Here is an 18,877-nt window from a genome sequence, read left to right as displayed (position 1 = left end):
TTTTGTAGTTTTCATTTGCGCTTTACCGCATAGCTTCAAACCTAACGAACATGCCTCTCCTAAGTTTACGCCGAAATGCATTGCGCCGGGACACAAATTCATACTGCGATGATTTTAATCAAGGTATGGCTAGACACGGTGCGAGTCCAAGCCATGAGCGGGCACCGTGAACTATCGACCCGGAAGCGATTTATATCTGTCCCCACGCATTTCCACGCTCCAATGATCACGTCGGGATTTTCCACTCTGTGCATTGGACCGCCAGTCGAAACTCATTGCGTCGTCGACGCTGGATTCCGCACGTCAACCGGCACGCCGGTTCTTTTGGGGCTCAGTCATACATTGGATGCATAATCATCGAAAGATAATCACGTGCGTACAGACATGTTTAAAGGTACCGTAAAGCAGCGCAGACGAACCGGTTATGCTGGCGGCGTAATTTAACAGCTTGTTGCTCGTAAATCCAGCACAACAAGTTATGCACGTGACAGCGAACGCTAAATATTTTTAATTCGCTCGTAAAATTGCGGTAAAACGGCTAGGGGCGACGTCAGGTGGCAAACAATCGCCACCATAGGAATAGGATCGCCAATGAGTGACAAAGACAGGCAAGTAGGTCACTCACACACACTGTCCACACACACCGATGAAGATCTTACGTTTGCTGGTGCTTCCTCTTTAAGAAGTGCGCAGAGGCTCGACATTGTAGAGTATGGATGTCGAGTAGACTGTTTTAAGTATTTTTTCCTACGTTGCATTACCGAGTGGCATTGTTCGCGAGATGTCTTCAAGTCAGCTTTTTTACTCACTCGCGCAATAGCCTTGAGTGAGGCACCAGTATGTTCAAATAAATAAATCTCTGGTATGCAGACCGCATTTCTACAAACGGCACGGTACAATACTGAAGGGAAGCAAAAGACTACTAATCTGGTTGTAAAGCAGGGGGACAATACAGAGGGACAATACATCGAGCTTCAACCACGACCAACGATAAGTCCTGTCTTGTAGGGAGCAGTACGTCAAGAGTACCTCGCTTATCGTAAATTATTTGCATTTGTCCTTCAGTAGTTGCTCCGGTATAGCTCACCAGCTGTATTTCCTTTTCCATAGTATTCCGCATCGTTTGTTAGTCTTACTAATTTCGCTATTCCGCCACCGCAGGTGCCCCTCGTAGTTGCATTTTCAGTTCAATAGTACCGGTCGTATTTCGTGGTAGTTTCACGCACTTTTCGATAGGACCGATAGTAAGTTAAACACTTACCAGTGATGTCTAGAGAAGCTGTAGGGAATATCCCATCTTCTCCAGCAGGATAACTATGTTTCTCAAATAGGAACCCTGCAACAGAGCGATTGGTACGATTACAATCAATCCCAACTGCAACGCCTATAGTGCACACGTATCACGTTTACACACAAGGTATTCATTGCGCTTAAAGTATTTATACCATAGACAATATATGTTGAAAGATGAAATCACGATCGAATCACGAAACAAACGTGATTTGGACAAGAGTAGTAAGGCAACTGAAAAAGAAAAAAAGAAAAAAAGAAGACAGAAAAAGAAAAAGAGGAAAAAGAAAAAAAAAATAGCTCTTGGTAGCTTGCTAAAGGGTCAACTATTTACAAAGCTCATGTCGAACGTCGCAGCGTCATGGTTTATCCCTTAATAAATTGTGTTTAAAAAAACGAATAACCGAGAGACACGGCACACGTAGACAAACACGAAGAAGAGTGTTGTTGTGTTGTTGTTGTGACGTTGAACTGTGTTCTCGTTTTTTCACGTTCGTTACTATTTTTTTTCGAGTGTCATTTTTCTCATTGTAAATTCCCCGTTATTATTATTGCTGCACCGGTTGCGCGTTAACTTTGTCAACATCCTGCTGCGGGACTTGTTTACGTTGGGACAGGTCACCTTCGAGCGGCTGTGGTGTTCGTGTCGATGATGGACGTGTCATCATGGCAGGCGCTCCTGCCTAACTGTATACATATTGTACCTCATAAGATGTGTTTGTTGGAAAATCGTTACTTTGCTGTACGTACTGTATTGTACTGTTGCGGTTTTGTTGCACATACTTCGGGGGGGGGGGGGGGGTCTTGCTGTTGTACATATGGTACCCAAGCAGCAGAATGTACCGAAAGTCCAGTGCAATAGGGGTGGACGGTATGTGTCTTATCAATGTTCTTTAGTTTCAGGAGTCTGTTCAAGGCCTTCCACCCACCCGTCCACCCCTATTGCACTCGACACTCAGTACATTGTGCTGCTTGGGTACCCTCCTGTTGTTCTTTTGTTGTAAATACTTGGCTGACAGTTTTGCTGTTGTATTTCGCTCGCGGAGAGGTTGCATGTCCTGAACTGTATACAGTCTGATTTTTGTATTGGCCTGGACTCTTCGTAGGTGTTAGGTTTGCTGTAAATATTCGGCTGAATGTTTTGCCATTGCACTTTACATATTACAGGTTACATATCCTGAACTGTACGTAGTCTTATTCATACTGAACTGTTCATAGTCTTATTCATACTAAACTGTTCATAGTCTTATTCATACTGAACTGTTCATAGTCTTATTCATACTGAACTGTTCATAGTCTTATTCGTACTGAACTGTTCCTATAGTCGTTTTATTCATCCTGGTTTTGCTCTCTCGTTGGCACCCTTGTGTGCACGTTAATACCGCGTTATATTAAATTTTCCTCAAACAACAAGAATACATTAGACAAACAGGCGGTTGTTTAGCGAGTCAGTTTGCATATCTAGATTCTCTAGAGATTACCTAGAAAATTCTATATCTGGGATTAGATATCTATTCTATGGAATACACTTAAATATCTACATTTCTTCTAGACTTTCCCTCTTTCGCTCTTATACCGCAATCGTCTTTTCTTTCCGATCTCACCTGTCCCCACACGCTTTTACTTCACAAATGAGAGACCCACTATATCTCATCCGTAACGAACACTCTCAGCCACCTGCCAACAACTACCAACTTTCCTCTCAGTAAACCACATAAACGAGTTAGGAGCCCAACAAAGGCACGCTTCCCAACCGTACAATATATCTTCGTCCCACCCACACGGAGAACCGTGGCGAATAATATAGCTTACAACACTTCCACTGAGCGGCCACCCTATACACTGTGGGCTGCCGTCATCCATATCAGAAGGAACCGCCCAGACAAATGCTCTCCGCACCTGCGCTCCACGGAACAAAGTTAGGCGAACAAACACATTTCACCTGTCCGCTCGTTCCAACCCGCATGTTTGTTGCAGGAAAAAGGCGAGGCGGACCATGCCTCCTTACGCCAAGAACAGATGTTGGAGCACATTAGTTTCGCCAGGAGCACCAAGAGCAAGTGCGGGGACAAACAAGGCAGGGACTTCAACAAGCACTACGTAAGAAAAGAACAAGATGAAAAGTTATCGAGTGTCCTTGATGTTCGTAACGATCGAGCCGGGGGCTCTGGGCAAATCGGCTCCATAGAATTGGCTCCGGGCACATCTGCCCCTGTGTGTCTCATTGATTAAGAACGAGACCATGTTAATGCCTTATATGGCTCTTTGCTTACTGACTTCGCGAGGAGATTCGTCTACACTGTACGGAGTGAGCTGTGTTCTTTCGTCAGTTCAATAAAATAGGAGGATTTTGCGCACTCATTTACCCCCTCTAGATGGCAGCAGCATCGAAAAGGCGCGACCACGGCCGTTATGCAGGTACCGGCAAAGTGTACTTCGGTTTACGCTTTCTGCCACTTAGAAGACTACTAACGTCAAAATATTGATTATTAGAGGAATGCCATTAGAATAATATTCGCACAGTACAGCCTGGAAAAATGAACAGTGAATGCGATGAAGGCGAGGCAGAGAAATGTTAGGATCTGCGACATGGCAGCAAATCCGATCTGGCGCTGCGCTCCAGCCACGTCACGCAAGCACACCCTAGAAAATGATAGCAATTGTTCGCGGATAGGACTGTTCCCATGGTATGACATGTACAAAAGTCCGTCTCATTGTGATCCTGTTTATCAGCAATGGAGGAGGCAACACTGACGGACGAAACTGAAACGAGCTCTGAATATTTATTGGAAACACACAAGGTTCACTAGCCAGGGGCAAATACCGATCGCATCGTAGAAATAGAAGTTGTCCCATAATAGTTTGTCCCACACCAACAACAACTGCACCCCAAACTATAGTTTGTCCCACCCCAACAACAACTGCACCCCAAACTTTGCAGACTGGTAGCCATTTGTCTGACGTTTTGTTGGATTTTTTGGGAGCATTACGGTCCTGTAGAAGAAGAATTAAAAATCAAGCAAAATCTAATTCCATGCATTTTGTATGGCCCATCTCACTCAAAAGCCGCCGTTTTCCCCTGTGTGCGCTTCATTTTCATTTTACCGCACACAGGTAGCGTCAACGCACAGAAGAAGAGGATTAGAGGATTAGCATGGGCATGTCACATCGCTGTAGGCAGCGCCGTCTGTGTGAAGTGATATGAACGTGAAGCGGACACAAGAAAAAAAAATGGCGGTGTTTGTGCGAAATTGGTCATTGAAAATGCATGGGGCGAGATCTTGCTTGATTTTTCATTTTGTTTCTTCGTGACCATAACGCTTACATTACATTACAAAAAAAATTAATACTTAAATTAATACTCACTTAATACTTTACTGGCTTCGCACTGGGCTTTCAGAGGTGAGTTACTCACCCTGACGGGAGGACATGACGTTCCACGTGACCTTCGGCCGCCACTCGCTCAAACGTCGCCCACCTACGCATTGCTGATGAAGGCCCAATAAGGCCGAAACAGCTGTCCAATGCTGGTGTGGCGACGTTTGGGACTTATAAACATATATATATATACATATATCCAATAAAGCTTCAGACAAATGGCTATCAGTCTGTGGGCCAAGCCCAGTCTCTTATTTTTACGATGCGATCGAAATGAGTAACATTTGCTAGACTAATCCGGTAGATTACAGAATGGATCCAGAGCTGCAAACGCCCGACTAATGCCCCGAGAACTCTGCGAATTATCGCGCCTGCTTCCAAAAGAACGCGGGAGGAGCCATATTTTAGAAAGTTTTGCAACATTGAGATCAGCCTAAACACACAGCAGTAGACTAGTATGTGGAGAAACCGGACCAACTATGTTTATGACGGATGAACATATAGATGGAGTGGAGGCTGGGGGGGGAGGGGGGGTTAGTATAGTTGGCCGACATTCGTCTAGACATCCCACAGGAAAACCTTGAGAAAACCTCGCACAGGAAACCACCACCTTCCAATCTTCAGTGTCATACCGGGCCCGACTGCCACCTACGAGCTGAGGCTGCTTCCACAGGGCTACGCCGCTTCTCTGGGACGACCACGTACGTCACTCATAATTTCGGGTCTGAGAGATAATCATCAGGGTTGTATGTCGTGACGGTACAAATGTGATTTCCACTGGGGTCTGCAAGACTCTCCACTGTCTACGTCCAGTAAAACACCAAAACCAAGCAACAGAAACACCATGTCGTCAGGAGAAATTAAATATATATATATTTTTTTAATTTCATGAAGCGAGACAGTACCCACATCGCTGCAAGCGGAGGATATGTGAAATAATGAAGGAGGCGGTAGGCGGCTATGAGCGAGTAAAATATTTTCCTTTTAAAGGCGCCTCGGTTTCTTGTTGAGGGACACAGAAAAGGTGGGACACAGCTGCCGGTGATAAATGCTGTTTTGGAGCCGAGAAGCACGTCAGAGAGGAAGAGGTTGATTGCTCGGTGTTGAAGCGAGAGAATGGGGGGAGGATATGTTTATTGATAAAGAACAGGAGGAAAAGGAGAGCTTAGCCAGGCAAAGAGCCGGATATTATACGTGTAAGTGCAGAGAGATGAGGGGTGAGTATTATGGTGAGAGAAGTGAAAAGGTGCGTGTGATGTCATCGTACAGAGAACCTATATCCATAAAGATGCGAAGATATGCTCCATTTTATCCCTAGCCTACATACCGAAGAACAGCTCCTCCCGTAGGAGATTCGTACCCGTCAGATCATGTGAATAATCCAGGACAGTACAGGAGGCCAGTACAGTCTCCCATGGTCTCCCACTCACCTTGGACATGATATTAAAGGTGGTTTAAAGGGGTTGAAACACTTTCGTATGTGTGGTTGATTACATCATGGACGCATTGTATTGCAAGCCAGAATACCGAGGAAAAAAGAATTATTCTTCTATGTGTCGTGCTTAGCGAGATACAAGCCCTCGAACGCGCTCCCGTGCAAAGCGCAGACGTGTCCATTCCCATTGGCAGCCTTAAGCACGTGACTTCTCTTGCGCTGCCTCACTGGCGGCGGTGGGGTCTTAAATGTCAGAGCCGCCTGAGTTTCGGTATCCGCGGTGCCCATTTTCTCCGTTTCTATTACCCTCTTCGCTGTGAAACTTTCAATGCAGATTCACACCGATGCAAAGCACCGTCTCTCACGTTTATCTGGGAAGACCTGAGATGACCTGTCGCAACCCCTTTTTAAAGAAAATAACAGTATGTGTATTCTAGAACACTCTACAGTGCTTCTTTTTTTCCCTCTAACACTCTCATCCTCCGTTCATCCGCCCTCCATCCTTTTTGGCTAAGCCCTTTTTCAGTTTAGATGTGAACGTTCCATTGGTTCCCGTCACTGATGTTTCCTCGCATTCGCCCTAAAGCCCACGATCCCAGCAACCACGGTTGCTTGATTCTCCTGCGCTAAATCATACCGTCACACACACAAAAAAAGAAAGGAAACGAAAAAATAGTCTCACAAGCTGCATTCTGTCTCAGAAATGTCGGGGGCTCATCTAAGAAACGGAAACGGATTATGATGAGCCTTCGCTCTAGTACCAGCGCCGAAATAAGTCGAGCAAATATTCTACTGCTTCCATATCAAATGGAAGGGATCGTACAAGTCTGAAAACTTCCATTTACTCCGAGCTTCGCAAACATGTGACGTCACTAATAACCTTTTAGAAGTGCCCACGCAAGTGACGCAACGGTTCCACTACTGTTACTTTCCTATATCCATGCTTTATCGATACGTGTACACTATACGTATAATACGCCACTTTCTGAACCGGAGGCTTAGACAACGTAATCCCCTTCCCCCACGTCGCAAAAAAGATATTCCATTCATATAACGCACATTGCAATTGCACTTCATGATAGGGCGGACAGTCCTAACTATGTTACCTCTGTGGTCCTCTCGTGTAGCTCTGCGTTCTAGAAGACGCAATCGCATAGCACGGTTGCCTAAGACAGCTCAGAGTGTGAGGAAATCCGATGCGAGTGACGCCAGGATTGGGCGATATCGAGCTCTTCCACGACTTCTTCCATAATACACCTTGGACGCTCATTGTCATGAGCAGTCACAGCTGGAATGTCCGGACAGTTATGAGAGCTAATTTAAACAAGATCACGTTCTTTCGGGGAGATTGATTTCGTGAAAAGCGGCACCGATCACTGCTTGCATTGCCACAGAGAAAGTGATGTCATTAGAAGCGTTTGCGGTGTTTCTTTTTTTTTTTAGTTGTGTGCTAGCACCGCGAACCAACTGTGGCTATAAGCGGCGTACGGACGTGGAGAGAGGACAACAGCAGAAAGGAGGGGGAAGTGGGTTAAGCACGCCTCCAGGGCCGACTTCATTGTGGGTATTGTTCCAACATTTTTCCGAAAAGTCTGCCAGAAAACCGAGGGAAACCATCAGACAGCGCAGCCAGTGGTATAAGATTCGAGCTCACCACTTATCACGACCTTCGACCAACCGCAAAGGAGTGATCACTCAGCCAAGCAGCTGGGTTCCTGGTTCATAACAAGCGGGGCCATGGACGTTGCACAGAGCTACGAGACCCTTCGTCGACGTAGAATCGGTTTTGTGGACGGGAAAAGCGCTAGGTAGGAATGCCTGCTACGCCACAGCGAAAAAATGATACCACGGAAGCATCCGCATTTTCTACATTTCTTTCTATTTTCTCTCTATATCCTCAAAACTTAACTCCAACATGGTCATGTTCCCGGATGACCTCCAAGATACAAAAAAAAAAAAAAACACTGGTTGTGTCACACGACGTTGTGAGAGAGTAAATCCCAGACAATGACCTTTCGCTGCAGTGTTGCCAACTGCTGTGGTACCCACAAGAGTCTTCAAAGCACGGCACATTGCCTCCACAGGCAGTACAGGCAATACGCCAAGCGGAAAATTGGACGATTCAGCGAGGCTGAACACAGAGCAAATTATGGCTTCTGACAAGAACGGAAAAGTACGTTTTTTTTTGTTTCTTTTGCTTCTTTTTACAACCCACATCTGACTGGGGCGTTGTGAGTCGGTCGTTATGTGGACAGTGCACGCATGTGTGGGTCTTGACCGTATGCGATTTGCACTAGACATGTATAGTGCCTTTTTTGTTTTCGTCTATAGCGTGATCACGTGCAGTCTGCGGTGGCGCTTCCTACAGTTCTACAGTTTTAAAGCGGATAGGATGAAAAACATAACACGTGATACTTTTGTTTGAAAACTATTATCTTCCACCAGACTATTAACTTGAGTCAGTTGGTGCATGCATACTAGAGAAGAGAGAGAGAGAGAAAAGTCGCGACACAGAACAGATGCCGATGCAACGAACGGAACAACACGAGGCAGGCCTTTTAGGAGATGTGACTCTAAAAGGTGTCTCCGTCAGTAGCAGTAACGCTGCATACAGAGTAACTTTTACACCTCTCTCGTGTAAATGACACACACACACCCTTCGTGGGACAAGTTCAATCCAGACAGAAGGGTGCGCCGTAAAACACCCTTACTAAATGGTGTATTGTAATTGCGTATGAAGCACACATTAGGTAGATTTCGTAGAACGCTTCCGATGTGCTAAAACTACCTAATGTGCGCTACTTTTTGATTCTGTGCTAGCGCCGCGAATCAACTGTGGCCACGAGCAGCGCACAGGCTTGGACAGATGGAGAGAGGGCAGCAGGAAGCAGGAAAGAGTGGGGGACATGGGGGTTAGTATGCGTCCTGGGCAGACTTCCAGAGGAACTGTGCCGACATCATTCGTCTGGAAAATCGGCCAGAAGCACACCTCAGAGAGCGCAGCCTGTAGTAGGGCTCGAACTCACCACTTCCCAGTCGTCTAGTGCGAACTCGGCTACCACCAACGAGGTACCCACTCGCCCATGACCCTGACAACGCCACCTAGATACAAAAGGCCTGCTTATTGCCTCCTCTCTCTCCTCCGCAACGTGGACATATAAGGTCAGAATTCGTCGCTACTGCGATTCGTCGCTCTGCAAATTCAAGGACACGCAAATGATTGCACCTAACTTAGACCCTGTAGACTTGAATCTGCAGACAGAAATTGCAACACGCTTTTCAGCAAATCAGTCTTGAGAAAGATATGGGACGATTTTGCGCTTTATTTTAATGTGTGTGTGTGTGTTTTTTTTTTTTTTTTCATTTAGTACGCGGGGACGTTCAGTCCCTACTCGCAGCCGACGGTGGTTCGTCCTCTTGGCTCCGACCGCTGAAAGCACGTTCGTGATTGGCTACGGCCGCTGAAAGCACGATCCCGATTGGATGACTCTTAGTTGTTACGTCACGTCGACGATTAAGCAGGCTTTCTGTATCTAGGTGGTGTTGCCCCTGGTCGCTCAGTGTCTGCACAGCGCGTCTCACGTGGCGTTGTCCACGTCTTCTGGCATCCCGGACGCCGTGGTGTAACCAGCGTAACCAGGTGTGGTGCGGGGCATTTTTTGTACCTTTCGCGTGTAAATATCTTGTCGAATGCCGCACTTTTGCGGTGGAAGTTTCACCCCATGCAAACGGGCCCTCCAGAAAACGCTCTTACAAAATGATGTATTCTGCAAAAAGCACCATTTCAAAGGGCATATTCTTCAGAAAACATAGTTTCGGAGGTGCGTATTTTATTTAAACCGCTGTTTCATGTGGGCGTTTTGCAAGCAGCTTTTCCAATATTAAACGTTTCAACACAGCCTGCGTAATAAAAATAGATGTGTTTATTTTCAAGAACATTCCTTTTCCACGGTGAAAAGTGTAAAACTATTTACTGTGTACGGTCAGAAGGTCAGTATATACCTACTAATTTATTCAGAAAGCAAAATTGGTCAAAGAATGAAACTGTCAGTCTCTGGACAGAATAGAGTGCAACATCTACTTTACGTCTATCAGTGCTTTACTTCGCTGCTCGCTACAGCGCCATTTAGGTGCTTTACGAAAAGTGTTTTCATGGGGGAAAAAGCAAGTAAGAAACCAATTGGTGAATTTACTAAAGAGGTCCTTCACCCGTCTACTAAGCCATCTAGCGGTGGCCTCGCTTTTAGAAAACAGAGAAACATTTTAACGGCGTCCTTTCATTATCGCCCTATTATGCGGATGACGTCGTTAAACTCTGATGAGGCTGGGGGTCGTTCATTTCAAACACGGTTTCCTTTCAGAGCACCGTGTCATTAGAGGTTACCCACAATTTCGTTACTCACGTTCGTTTATCCCCTATAGTAACCTCCTCAAGAGGTACCCACCAAGTACGCAGGAGGTACCCAGACCACGAATAATCTGTTTTTGTTCCTTTATTTCTTTTTTATTGCGCACAGGATTTTCGACAGCTACGAGCGTGGCCCGAATCTAACCGAGAATTTATTCCTATGTGTCCAGATATTTATGAAATTATACTTCAGGAATTTCTATTTTTAAAATTGCCTCTTTACTTTTGTATTTTGTCAGCTCTGACTGAGATGCGCCTGTTCTATCATTCCGTCGACTGCAATCTCAAAAAAGTTTTTCTGTAGGTTGTCACAACAGCTGTGCACAACTCCAAACATACGGCATACTTTATAATTTCTAACTTTTTTTTTTCATCGTTGACTTTTTAATGCAGGAAATAAACGGAAGCTCGGCTTGTACTCCGTTTAAAATGAGATGCTGGCTTCCTTTTTTTCTTCTCTCATTTGAAAGAAGTCACCGCACACTCTATTTTGCTTTTAAGTTGTAAGAAATTCAAAGTAATATCGGCTTTTTAATCCAAGATCACGTAGCCATGGTCTTGCCTGAAAAAAAAAAAAACACTTTCTACTTTTACTTTTCTACACGGAACAAAAGGCGCTATTTTTTCATCTCATACTTTTTAGATTCAGGCACAGAATGGTAGACCCAGGAAGCTGACCCAATGGCGATCAACAGGAACCGATAGTTGGTGGCACGTATTTGAACAGCTGTCTGCCAGTGATGACCAGTAGTTAACTACATGTAGTTAAACTACTAGTTAAACTACCTCATTGTAGTTAAAAAGTAGTTATCAACTACTTGCAGAAATGTAGTGGCAACTACTAGTTAAACTACTATTTCGAGTAGTTAACTACAGTAGTTAGGTTACTGCAGGCACCAACTACTTCCGATTTTACCGCAAGCTTTACGGCACGATTGTGCTTCCGACTTTTACCTTGAGCTACTTGTTTGATGGGAACGGAGGTGCAGAGCAATTGTGCCGTGCATTTGTACTAAATCTTCACTTTTATCACTGCTTGTGATTCATATTTAGGTGTCCATGAACACTATAGAATGGGATTGGTGTTGATGGACAACGTTAAGTACTTATAGATGTAGTTAAAATACATTGCACTAGCTAAAGAAGTAGTTTTAACTATCTCCCCTGAAAAGAAGTTGAACTACTAGTTAAACTACTCCATCGCGAAGTAGTTAATAGTTATAGTTAAACTACTGTAGAAGTAGTTAGCGGCCATCACTGCTCTCTACAAGTTTCCTTCTCGCCTGTTATTTTCTAGTGACAATTTTTTTTTTTTAAGTTTCGCAAATTTTGCACTTTTACGTCTCGCTCTGACCTAGCTCCCAAACAGCTTACACACACAAAAAAAAAAGTTTTAATGTCGCCATCCAGGTACCTCATTACTGAAACAAGAGCAACTACGCTCAGCCTATAAAGTCGCCTAATTGACATACCAGAGGCACAAAAAAGTGAAAACACCGTAACAACAGTAAGGGCTCTGTGTACGCTATGATTGAAATTACGAGGTAGGAGAATAAGATGAAAACGATTTTGTGACCATGAAGCCCCATCTACGGGGGCGTTTCAGGGGTTATAGTTGACAATCATAATAAAAAAGACATTAAAACAGAATTAAAAAAGGAGAGGCCATATCAAAGGTAATTAATGTCGAGGCCCTAATTACTCTTCTTTTATAAACTAGAGGATGGCCAAAAATAATCACGTCGAAGTTATCGCGGCCATAGGGACTAATCGGCGACGCAGGGAGAGAAGAGAACTATGAAAAAAATATTGTCGTTAAGGAATTTTTTTTTTTCTCTCTCTCTCTCTCTTTTGTGGTTCTTTTTTTGGGTTGTGAATTCCTAGAACTAGCAAAACGTACAACGTATCGAACACGGGTTTCTCATGTGTTTCTTTTAAGTCCTCCAAAACTAGGGGTAACAGAAGAGTTGTTTGTTCCAGCTTCCGTGTACATTACAAGTGCTTAGACTGTAACAGGCGTTTGAAAAGGCACCAGCTCTACAAAGTTATATTCAATTCCAAGAACCAGTATCAAAGCAGGAATGGAAAGGGAATATGTTTACTGAAAAAAAAAAGAAAGAGAGGAAAGGTTAGTCAGGCGTAGGACGGCTTGCTATGCCTTTAAGAAAAAAGAAAAGAAAGAAAAAAGAAAGAAAGCACACGGAAAAGGGCCCTTAGAGACTGGTCGGGAGGCCGATGGTACAAAGAAAGCTCAAGAGGGTAGTCGTAACCGCCCCCTGATTGTGCAGGACCAGGAATGGTTCAAGCATAAGGGTTATGTGTTTTCTGTGTGGATGGTTAGCGTGTTTGCCATGTCACGTCGAGACTGGGAGGTACCCGGGTTCGATTCCCGGTGCCGGCTGTGCCGCCTGGGGTTTTTCCTGGGTCTTCCTCAGACGCTTTCAGACGTATGTCGGCACAGTTCCCTTAGAAGTCGGCACAGTACTCTTTTCTATTGCTTGTCTTGTTGCAATATTGCTTGCCTAAATACCGTGATGCCTGTCTTGTTACCTTCAGCAAGGTGAGGCGTTGGGCGTGTTGGAACATACTTGTAGTAGAGTACCATGTTGAAATCTTGACGAAACACATTATTCCTTGTTCTCTTCCGTGTCCGCGTTTTTTCCACGCTACTCTGCTACAACTTGTTACCTTGTTGCTGGCCACGTTGTTTGTCATTGCCTTGTTACAATATCGCTTAGATTGTTACCATGATTATTGTATATTTGCCATGTTGGTTGCCTTGTTGGGTTGTTCCCTGTTTCTGCTTCTTGCTCCTGTTCCCAGTCCTGTTCCCACCCCTCCAGCAATAGACCTCTACCTGTTTGTAAACAAATGACGCCATAATGTTCGACAGCGCCACCAGTTTGGTAGACTACGTTCAAAGCTAGTGGCGAACAAGGTCGCGCCCGAAAGCCACCGTCTTGAGGGGATTACGATGGTCCCTGAAAGGGACGCGGCCTTCGGTCCGACTTTTCTTTCAATAGGAGGCAGCGAACAATTGACCACTCGTGGAACCCAGCTCCCCCCTTCCGATCTGTTTTCGGTGTGTCTACCAACGTCATGATGACGTTTCTCGGGTAGAGGTTTATACGAATACCGTTTCAGTGCTGGCCGTACGTTAGTCAACCCCGACTTTGTACCGGAATGCCAACCACTGAATATTCCACGACGGATTTCCAATATTCTTTCATGTAGGAAGATACTGCTTTGCTGACAACCACGGACACTCCAGCAAGTACCACATGCAACATCACCGATTTTCCACCCTGATCGGTCTCGGCGTGCGTCTTGGCAAAATCGTCATGTCGCACGCCATGTCGTAATGTCGCACGCCGGACGACGACAACAACAGACAAATGACGCAAAACGAACTCTCTAGAATATGAGTGAATGTGTAAACGCGTTAATAAAAACAGCGAACCGCCTTGACAAGTGTTACGAAAGAGCCAAGGTGAAAGGAATAGAAGTTAAGCATGGTTCACACTAGTGCGTTCTGCTGCGTGCGTGCGTATGCGTGCGATGTAAGCAATCCGTTCCGCTGTTCACATACCTGCGTCCGAATGCGTGCGTCACCAAACCGTAAGCCAATGAGCGCCGCCAGCGCCTTCCACTCCGGTGGCCGCCATGTTGAAAACAGTCTCGCAGAGAGAAACCTACTGCGCACGCTCGGGATGCGGCCTCGCGATTCGTTCTCCGCTTGCGGGCTGCTGCGTGCGTCGGAAAAGTTGAGCTCGGGCGAACTCCTTGCGTTCTGCTGCGGGTGGTCGCGCACGTATCCGTTGCCACGGTAACCAGCGCCCGCCCGCTTCCGCACGCAGCAGAACGCACTAGTGTGAACCATGCTTTAGAGGTCCTTCGAACCTTCGGTAAGACGAGAAGGACGCGCACCTGCCGGGCGCTTTTAATACCCATGAAGGAATCAGCACATCCGAACCAACGCAGGAACAAAGGCCTACCCCGAGTTGGAAAGAAAGGGACGCAGTCTAAGTGCATCCGCAGCTCCAAGGGATTTCTGGGAAGCCGCGGTGTCTTATCCAGCGATGGTCAACGGTAGCTCCTTTGTTCAAGCCTTTAGAAGCGCTGAGCGCCATTTTGTATTGCTCACTCACATACTAACATGTCACTGTAAATAAACCTGTATAGTTTTCCTTCCCTGGCTGTGTCGGCTCGCTACCACGTCGACTCGGAACCCATGTCGCAACACCAGTCACAACCATGCGCCCTATTGGTTGATAAATTGGTCGTGGTCGTGGAAGGCAAAGCAAGGGCATTGTTTCACGCTGTTGCCGATGACAGTGGATAATTAAGTGATGGCTTCATAATGAACTTCGGTTGCCACCACGAACACCGTTGCGAGTTCTGCGTGCTATCCAGCGGTTCACCTTTTTCTCAAGCAAAGCCAAGGCAACTTAAGTCAAGCATAAGCAAATATGTAAATCGTGCCGTGTTTTCCCCTATATACCAACACGAAGACAGTGAGCACATTGATGTCTTTCAGCGTACCAAACTTTGCTGTATGTCGTGATTCAGCGATGAAACTGAGTATTTAAAGTATTTCTGTTTTTCTTCCAAACCCTGCCATTTCATATATTTAGGAACAGGAATACAAATAATTAAACATAATCTAGTTTCCAATTTAGTGTTACTACTGCGACAGAGACCGAGAGCTACGTTACAGAAAAACAGCGCGGGACGGGCTCTTTCCTGTAACTGTGCTGTGACTGTAACTGTTGTGACTGCTGTAACTGTAATTCCTGTGCCGTCTTCCTGTAACGTCGCTCTCTGTCTCTGTCGCAATGAAGAGCCAGGTAGCCCAGCTTCTAACTAGTGTTGGTTCGTTTCGTGTTGTCCAGCAGTGTGCATCTGCTGAACTGCACACATAATGCCTCACGTGGAGTGTTTTCTACTCGGGTTGTCGTGTTCGCGACACGAATATATCTAGCATAACATAATACATATCTAGTAAAATATATACTACAAAAATGACAAAGTAACCGAAACCATCGGGGGAGCGTATTTTATGCACGCAGAAGCACCGGCGACACACGAGCTAATGCAACAAAATTCCGTCCTTGCTGCCCTGCAGGTGAGCGCAGCACGTCACACTTCACTGCACCTGGAACACATTATTCCTTTTAGACGCAGCTCGATAGCAGTTTCTTGAGCCAATAATACGCACCCATGTTGTGTCATGCGCAGATTAGAAACTAAGGTTGGGAAGACTTTCCAGACGAATGTCGGCACAGTTCCCCCTGAAGTCGGCCCAGGACGCATACTAATCCCCCTGTCCCCACTCCTTCCTGCTGTCCTCTCTCCGTCTGTCCACATCTGTACGTCGCTCATAGCCACAGTTGCTTCGCGGCGCTAACACGCAATCAAAAAAAAAAAGGAGAAAACTAAGGTTGGCTCTCCCACATAAAGCCTTTAATAGAGGTGAAGCACGCTTTACAGGAACATGCCGTGGGAGCGGCTTAACAATTCATCGGCGCCGTTGCTGACGCTGTGTCGTCACGTCACGCATTACCTGTTGTTTGGTAATGTGTCTCGTGTTCCCCACAGTAGTATTTTCTCTACCGTTCAATATTATTCACATCTGGCTGTCGGCCTTTTTTTTTTTTTCAGCTTCATCTTACGTACGGCGATGAATATGTTCATGGAGCGACGAATTGCGAAATAAAACGATAATTGGTTCATTAATTGATTGAGTAGCTGCAACCGTCTTTGTGAACTTCTTGCGCCCACTTTGATAGACTTTTCCCGAAAAATCTGTCTCCAATTCGGCCATTGAGGTTATGAATATGTTTGATTATTGAAATACCGATGCCAATATACGTTAAGAAAGCACGTGTATTACGTGCAGCCATTGGGTTTCGCATTATTCCGTTGCACACCCACGTGTGTTTTAATGCACATTCATGTACGCTTTCGAATATGCATTTTCATCCCATTCTATACCCAATTTCGTGTTCCTCAGTTATATACTTTTTTCGTACACTTATATTCTTTAGAACACGTTGTCACAACAGGCCTTAAACAAGACGTCGCAGTATATGTTGGAGAAAAACTACAATGCGGTAGAAAGATGGGAGCAAAAAAAAAGAAAAAAAAAAGAAAAGAAAACAAAAGGCTTACAAGTGGTGCTGTGGAAGGTCGCGGATTTTGAGATTCAATCCGCTGCAAGAGCTTGCGAAATGAAGAAGTAAAACATTTTATATGGTTGCACGGCCACGAGACTAGTTCCTTTCTCGAGCACATTTCCACGGTCACGGCGCTCCAGTTTGCTCACTGCATAGACTCGTGTAATCTGGTGTACATGCGAGGAGAACACACATTTACTAGCACTTTAAGAACAGAGCGGTGATGCGGTAGAGTCAATTTATGCTTGCGGTTTGTAACACAAATAAAAACGAAAAACACCGAAGATACCCTTTTAATGCATACAAGCTTTCGTGCAGTGGTCTGCACTGCTTCAGGTATAAATTACAACTGTTCAATTACAACAGTTGTAATTTATACCCGAAGAAGTGCAGACCACTGCACGAAAGCTTGTATGCATTAAAAGGGTATCTTCAGTGTTTTTCGTTTTTATTTTTTATTACAACAGTTGTAATTTATACCCGAAGAAGTGCAGACCACTGCACGAAAGCTTGTACGCATTAAAAGGGTATCTTCAGTGTTTTTCGTTTTTATTTTTTATTAGCGCTTTCAGAAAAGATAAACAAGGAAAACGTCTCTCTGGTGGACCAGCTCCGCTCCAGTCGGTTCACTACACTACTAATTCGCCAGTTTCATCGTTTTATGTTTTTCAGCCCAATATACTCCACATCGACTCTTTTCGAAGAGTAAGCTTGTCTAAAATGGCATTTTCAACTATATCTACCGTTCATTTAACCTTCATGACGTCATACTTTGTACAAACATCCGCACGAGCACCGCGAAACAACTGAGGTTTTCGGGTGGAGAGAGGACAGGATAATAGGAAAGGAATATAGGAAGATAGGAAAGGAAGTATTGGAAGGGAGAAAACGGAGGAGCCAAAGCAGACGAACAAAGTGAAACTGGAGAGAGGACGCAGAAAAGAAGGAGATGTACACAGGAGAAGAGTATGTATCGTGGGCCGACTTCAAGGGGAACTGTGTCGACATCTAGCTGGGATGTTTGCCGGAAAACCCAGAGAGAATCGCAGACACCACAGACTGTAGAAGGGTTCGAACCCAGCACCTTCCAGTCATTAACATGTTCCCAGAGCCACCAGCTACGAGCAGATGCTGTCTATGTACATTCGCTTACAGCTCCGTATTATCAAGGGACAAATTAATGCATTTTTCGTTGAATTTAATCACCAAAAATAAAGACAATTTCTTCGTTTTCAACCTGTCTTCTAACAAACTACCTTTCTCCGATATTTTTCCTTAAAATAAAAATTGTTACCCTTCCGCAATTTCCGTACCCTTAACAGTAACGCGCCAATAATGACATATTTTTGTTTGTTTCGTGTTTACAAAAACAGCGTAACAGAAACAAAATCCAGCCTGACATCCGCAATTATTCGGAATGGGCGCTAATTATCTCCCAGAACACATGTCGTAAACAGACCAGCAAACTTTTTCGCGTGGCCAGCCCTCCGATGAAGACGGACACTAAATACAGTCTTTCAAATTACTACGTTTTTGCTCTCTCTCCCCCTTAATACTCCCCCGCGCAAATTAACACACTAACTCCGTCCTGGATAAAGAAGTTACGAAAGCGGTAAGACGTAAAAGAGGAAGACGACGTTAAGCGGCTTATACGGAGGTACAAGTACGCCCCCTTCAATCATAGAAACGTTTTTCCTTTCCACTGACCTTGCCCCCCAATATCTGAGCTTAATTCTAAGCTAATCCGAGGCACAGGTATGCCAGTCATTAAGGTGTCCCTGCACCCACGCAAAAAAGAGGGGGACACTTTATTAAGCGCGGCCTTCTCCGCCAGGTAATTGGGCGGGTATCTTGTAGTCCATTTCAAAGTGTCTTTCAAGAAGAAGGAAACGTAACGGGTCTGAGCAGGCAAGTAAAAAGAAACTCTAGACATCGAAAGAAAGAGCGACACGTTCTTTACGAACTAAGTGAAACGTTGCATGTCCCAGATACTGCAACGTAGTATTCAATTCAACAGCGTCTTCGACGATACAAGCAAGCAGATCTTCACTTCTTAGACTGCTTTTTTTATGTTTATGTTAAATGTTTGTTAAATGTTGCTATGTCCAAGGCAGGTTCACAGTGACTTGGAACGATTTTCTTCTAATTTCTTATTAGCATCGCGAATTGGCTATCGACTATTGGCTACAA

The 18,877-nt window shown here is 45.0% G+C and overlaps 1 protein-coding gene across 5 annotated transcripts in view; it reads right to left on the bottom strand.

The window, feature by feature from the left end:
* The window catches only part of LOC135367293 (5-hydroxytryptamine receptor 2B-like), a 248,934-nt gene that overhangs the window by 122,302 nt on the left and 107,755 nt on the right, over positions 1–18,877 (bottom strand). For 4 of the 5 annotated variants that reach the window (XM_064600494.1, XM_064600495.1, XM_064600493.1 and 1 more), the window contains one exon: positions 1,262–1,336. The exons of the other annotated variant lie outside the window; for it this stretch is intronic. The gene's annotated coding sequence lies outside the window, so the exon portion shown is untranslated. The remainder of the gene's footprint in view (positions 1–1,261; positions 1,337–18,877) is intronic. 5 annotated transcript variants of the gene reach the window in all.

This window comes from Ornithodoros turicata, chromosome 8 (genome assembly GCF_037126465.1).
Source record: "Ornithodoros turicata isolate Travis chromosome 8, ASM3712646v1, whole genome shotgun sequence".
Lineage (NCBI taxonomy): Eukaryota > Metazoa > Arthropoda > Arachnida > Ixodida > Argasidae > Ornithodoros > Ornithodoros turicata.
The sequence above is the reverse complement of the archived record's forward strand: the minus strand, read 5'-3'. Positions and strand labels throughout refer to the sequence as shown.